A 6,172-nucleotide genomic window follows, 5' to 3' on the forward strand; every position below is an offset into this window, starting at 1 on the left:
GAGCTTTCAAGTTCTTAGAAGCAATGTTTTTTGTGCCAGTTGCACAATATAGAGCTGAGTTTTGGTTGTATGATCAGAAAGGAGACTGAACCACGAGAAGGATTTCATGATAGTTTCTCCCCTGTGAGCTTCCGAGTTCTTTTTTTTTTTTTTTTTGCCAGTCCTGGGGCTTGAACTCAGGGCACTGAGCACTGTCCTTAGACACATTTTACTCAAGGCTGGTGCCCCTTGAGCCATAGCACCACTTCAAGCTTTTTCTGAGTATGTGGTACCAAGGAATCAAACCCAGGGCTTCATGCATGCTAGGCAAGCACTCTACCACAAAGCTACGCTCCCAGCCCAGAGCTTGTGAGTTCTTGTAATCTTTGTAAATACTCATTAGCTCTCCTGGCTTGTTGATTTTGTGTGCATTATTGGAAGTCCTAACTTACAAGTCAAATATTGGTTTCATCCACACTTTAATGAAAAACAATGAATGCTATTCCCTATCATTTCTCCTCCTGCCCTATATAAAAACATTCAGGAACCAAATAGGTGTTTCTCAGCTCTCTCCCATTGTTTTGGTCTCACCTATGCTTCTCTTGCCTTCTCAGTGTCCTATCAAGACACTTCTCGTGGACCAGCAGTTCTCGGAGAAGGCTGGGCTTCTAGCCATTTCCAGTAAGTTACCTCTGTTCTGTACTTTCAGTTGTCATCAAAAAGGTTCTTTAGGCTAGATTTTGGTATCTGTCCTTTGCTAAATGCTAATATCTTTCCAATGGTCTCTTTAATCAGTATAAGCTAGGTAATTAAACTAGTATCATTTGGTTTGTTTAGAAAAGGAAAAAAAATTAAACCATGCCAATCATTCCTCATCTTTTATATCCATACTCTCAATTTGGTTGTCAAGCAACATAGTTCCACATTTACAAGGTCTTTCAAACCTATCTTTCCATGGAAAATCTTATCTTTCTAGTTGTCAAATGGATTCAATCATAGAAGAGGCTCTAACCACTGTCTTCAGGGACAAGGTGTGATAGGTTAACAATGTCTCTCTTGAACTGGATTGGAAAGGTGGCCACATGTAGGCCATATGCTTGTCATCTCTAACCTATAACCAAGTGTATTATGGAACTGTTTTTCCTAGGATCAGAATTCATTGTGCCTGTGTTTGGTATCTATAATTGCAATTAAAAGAAGTCTATTTTTTACTTCAGGAGCAAGCCATTTTTAATCAACATATAGAACTCTTTCTAATAGACTGAAAATATGCGCGCATGTGTGTGTGTGTGTGCGTGTGTGTGTGTGCGTGTGGTATGTCCTGGAGCTTGAACTCAGGACCCAGGCACTGTTTCTGAGTTTCTTTTGCTCAAAGCTAGCACTCTACCACTTGAGCCACAGATCTACTTTTGGATTTTTCTGAGTAGTTTATTGGAGATAAAAGTCTCAGAGACATTCCTTCCTCAGGCTGGATTTGAACTGTGATCCTCAGATCTCAGCTTTTATACATATATATATGTATAAACATATATATGGAGATATATATATATATATATATAGTCTATTTCCTTTCCCTTGTTTCTGTAATTTATTTGTAGTTTCCTTGTTAAACTGCTTTTCTCTTTCACTGTAATCTTCACTATGGTTATATAGCTGACATTTATTGAGTGCTTGCTATGTATTGTCCCAAGCATCTCTCATGTGTTGACTCAGGTAATCCTCATAACTCTACATTGTAACTAGCATCATTAACCTCATTTTACAAGTGTGAATGTTGAGACATTCACAATGTCAAGATCATAGAGCCATAAGTGATGGAGTCAGGATTTGAACACAAACATTCTGGCTCCAGAATTCCAAGAATGTAGTGCCTCTTACTTGTATCTGAGTCCATGTCCCAGAGCAAATGCTAGCTTACTCTGAATTTGACAACAAATCACATGCATGAACTTCACCTGGCTTCTATTTACATTTATGTCATGGTCAAGCTCCATTCCTAGCTCCACAGTTGAAGAACAAACAGGTTGGACTATAGAATATTCAGCCCGGTACCAACTTCTGCCCAGTGCCCATCTAGGTAAAGTTTGCACCTGCTCTTGGAACCAGTGTGATTTTTGAAAACTATAGTACTGAGTGATTCCAACAGAGCTCTTTCTCGCAGTACCCACCCCAACACTCTTTTCTTGTAGGAATCCTATAACCCTAGATATCAGCACACCAGTCCCTCACTCTGGCATATCAAAACACACACATACCACCATCACTACCACCACCATCACCACCACCACTAGACCACTAATTTTGGTCTAGTTAACTTCTGGTATATTGCTACCATCTTCACAGAGATGACAAAGAAGGAAGAGGAGACTCCATCTCCATGACCTCACAAGATACCATGGCTTTTTTTGAATCAAAGGCATACAATGGGAGGGTCTGAAAATTCCTATGTGATTCAGCTATGTTCTGTTTTATGAGACAAATGAGTTTGTCTTTTGTGTATGTGTGTCAGGGGGTAGGAGATGTTAGAACTGAGCCTTGAACTCAGGGCCTTGTTCTCTTCCAGGGTGTTGTTGTTGTTGTCATCATTTTCTCAAGGTGCTGGGACTCGAAGGCTACAAGAGTTTCTTGATTTGTTTGCCCAGACTGGCTTCAAACTAAGATCCCCAGGTCTCAGCCTCCTGAGTAGCTATGATAAAGGCATGAGCCTGGCTAAGATTTGCCTTAACCTTCATTGGTCTTTTAAAGATGCCTCTGAAAGTCTAGCTTTATGCTCTACATTGACTTTAGTATTCAGGATGGTTAGTTATGAGCTTCCCCAACCACTCCCTTTCATGGCTTCCTAGACTATGGAAAAGTTGAGGATGCTGTGTTACAGGCTGTTGGTCAGATACATTTAAAGCCATATGTCCCCTTAGCCATTGTTTTTAAAAGTTTACAAATTAGAACCGATGAGGGTTGTAGCTGGATGTTCAACAGCTATCTTAGACCATGTGCAGGTTGAATGGAAATAATGGTCTACATCTCTTGCCATGTCCTGGGTGCTAGGTCCTTCTTTGGCTCTGTGGGTTGGTTGGTTTGGGGCTTAAACTCTGGACCTGGGAGCTGTCCCTGAGCTCTTCAGCTCAAGGCTACTACCCTATCCCTGAAGCCACAGCCCCACTTCCGGTTTTCTAGTTGTTAATTGGAGGTAAAAGTTGCACGGTCTTTAGTGCCCAGGCTGGCTTTGAACCACAATCCTCAGATCTCAGCCACCTGAATAGCTAGGATTACAGGCGTGAGCCACTGTGCCTGGTGGTTGGTTGGTTTTGTTTCTTTTGTTTTGCATGGAGTTTTACTCTCTAGGCCAGGGTGGCCTCAAACTTGCAGTCCTAATGCTTGAATCTCCAGAGTACAGGCATTAGAAGCATGTATCACGATACCCTGCTAGATAAACCACTGTGGAATGGAATTCTGAAGTAGAAGACATGCTCATAGGACTGAGCCCTTCACTTATGGAGTCTGCACTAATTCCAGGTCGTGTCTGAACTGAGTCAATTCCATTAATACCTAGGAGAGTTAGAGAACTGAGTTGTTTGGGGAAAATATACATTTGCTATTACGAACCAAGTACTAAGAATATACCACGGAAAAAGGAAATGCAGCCAGCGTGTTAACTGCCCCTAATCTCTTGTGGTATTCCTTGACTTTCTGAGCATCGCATCACAAATGTTGACAAAAACCCAGACTGACAGTCGACTGCACAGACTGGGCATGAATCCTGGCAGGAGTTCAAGGGCACCATTGCAGGCAGCTTCTGGGCCTCATCTCGCCCTCGGGCATCACAGCTGTAGTCCTACATTCACGGCACCTTCAGGAATCTTGTAGTTGAAGTCATCCTTTGGCAAAATCTCAGTCCCCCGCCCAACAACATAGGAGCATAACAGTTGTAAAAAAAAATTACTAATTTTGTAAGCTTTTAGCTTTCCTGTGGCAATGTGGTTGGCACATGTATTCGGATCATTAGCGTATCTCAACCAGTAGAGAGAAGCATTCCAGTTTTTTTTTTAATCTGCAGTTATGTTACATTTACAGAGCATTTCAGAGCAACCAAATGCACCTACAAGAATTTATCTAGCCAGCCCCAGTGCTCATACCTGTAACCCCAGCTACTCAGAAGGCTAAGAGCTGAGGGTTACAGATCAAAGCGAGGCCAGAAAGGAAAATCCCTGAGACTCTTATCTCTAATTAATTACCAAATAACAAGAAGTTGAGCTATGGCTTGAGTAATAGTGCCATTATTAAGCAGAGGGGGTGGGGGGAGAGAGAGAGTGAGCCCAGGACCTGACATTAAGTCGTAGTACATGTCTGCTGCACACAAACACACAAAGGATTTATCCAGATGTTTTATCCTAAAATATCCATGCAAGCCTCTCCTTACTCACTTTCAAGTTATGATATGATCTTTATGTTAGACCTGCCTCCTGGTCTCTCACCTATAATCTGTTTTAAATTTCATGTGGAGAACTGAGATCTGCGGATGCAGGTTCAAAGCACATTCTGGCCAAAAACAAAAGTAAGAGAGAAACTTATCTCCGAGTAGCCAAAAAGAAGTGAAGGTGTGGTGCAAGTGGTAGAATACCAGCCTTAAGCACCAAAGCCAAATGAGACCCAAGTATGAGGCTCTCAGTTCAAGCCCCATTACCAACACAAACACAAGCAAAAACAATTATAAAACCATGGAGAATATCTGAGGAAAAAGGCAAAAGGAAAAGCACTGAAAATGTCAGACCCAGAACACATTAGCCAGTTCTTCCATTGGACTCCATTTAAAACCATGCAGTGCCAAAAATCAGGTTGTAGAAATTTGGGGAGATGAGAGCCAAGCAAGCAGGCACTCAGATCATCTGAGTAATCCCCCCTGCCCCCCACCCAAAGCATGGTTTGCTAATGACTAGGAAGATTCCCATTTTTCCCATTGACCCAGTCAGCTAATATCTGAATCTCACCACTGTGAACCCTCATCACACTTCCTAGGGTGAGGGGCAGTCAGGGGACATACATGCTACTGGGACAGAGAGCAACAGACGATTTTGTTCTCCACAAAGAGTTGACCTGGTTTCTCAGTGCCTTTCCAATCAACAGCTACCTGAGAGGAGTCTGTTAGGACTCCAAAAACCAGTGTGTGTGTGCGTGCGTGCGTGTGTGTGTGTGTGTGTGTGTGTGTGTGTGTGTGTGTGTGTGTGTGTGTGTATGTGGTATGATGGGAAAAGAGGCACAAAGAGCAGAAGCACAGGAGAAGTGAGGCTTGCAGAAGAGTCGAGGTTGCTAGAGAAAGGTGGGAGCAGGAGAAGCGGCCTTGGGTGAGAGTGGAGATGTGTAAAGGAGTAGGACTCGTGCTGAAGGTAGCTAAGAAGAGGGGAATTGGAGGAATGCTCTTCAACACCAGCTTCACCCCTGAGAGTAGATCCGAATACGGGAGACAGCAGCATCTGAGCTGTGGGTTCTGAAGGGAAAGTCAAGTCCGAGACAGAGGAGAAGGAAAGTATGCAAGTGCCTCCTCTCCCACACGGGCACCACCTGTCTGAGGCCAACATGAGCACTGTGGATGCTGTTTCCAGGGAGATTTGAGCCCTACCTCCCAGCTCCTCTTCCCAACATCAGTCTCCCAAAGTTGGTTGCCCAATCGCTCGCACTTGAGTCAGGGCTGCACCGGGCTGGATGGGGCGTGGGTGTGGGTGGGAGCCCAGGCGGCTTGCACAAGCCTGGACCTCTGAGATCATCAGAGGAAGCACAGCTGCCTGAGAAACCCCAGCATGGCTTCTGCAAAGTCTTGAAGAGGAGGGGCTCCCGTCAGCAGGACTTCTGGCTCTCCTCTGGGTTGACAGTCACCTTTTGGAGCAGCGTCAGGAACAGGAAGAGTTAGTCTCATTTTGGTCTGCCTTGGCTGCCTTGGGGCTCAAAAGGTCCTAGTGCATCTCCTGGAAGCATCCTCAGCCTCTATCAAGGAGGAATGGGGTCCCTCTGGAATATCACTGGGGTCACTATCCAGCCTGCATGTGAGCGGAGAAGGCTATGGATCCTCCAGCCTAGCTCAGTTTTGATATGGGGACCTGAGAGCCAAGCCAGGTGTTGACAAGTTTGGGGTGTAACCACTTCCATCCACCCAAACAATCTGCCAAGAAAAGACCAGGAACCAAGCTGAGCAGAAGAAAGG

The sequence above is a fragment of the Megascapheus bottae genome, chromosome 7 (genome assembly GCF_031878675.1).
Source record: "Megascapheus bottae isolate mThoBot1 chromosome 7, mThoBot2.hap1, whole genome shotgun sequence".
Classification (NCBI taxonomy): Eukaryota; Metazoa; Chordata; class Mammalia; order Rodentia; family Geomyidae; genus Megascapheus; species Megascapheus bottae.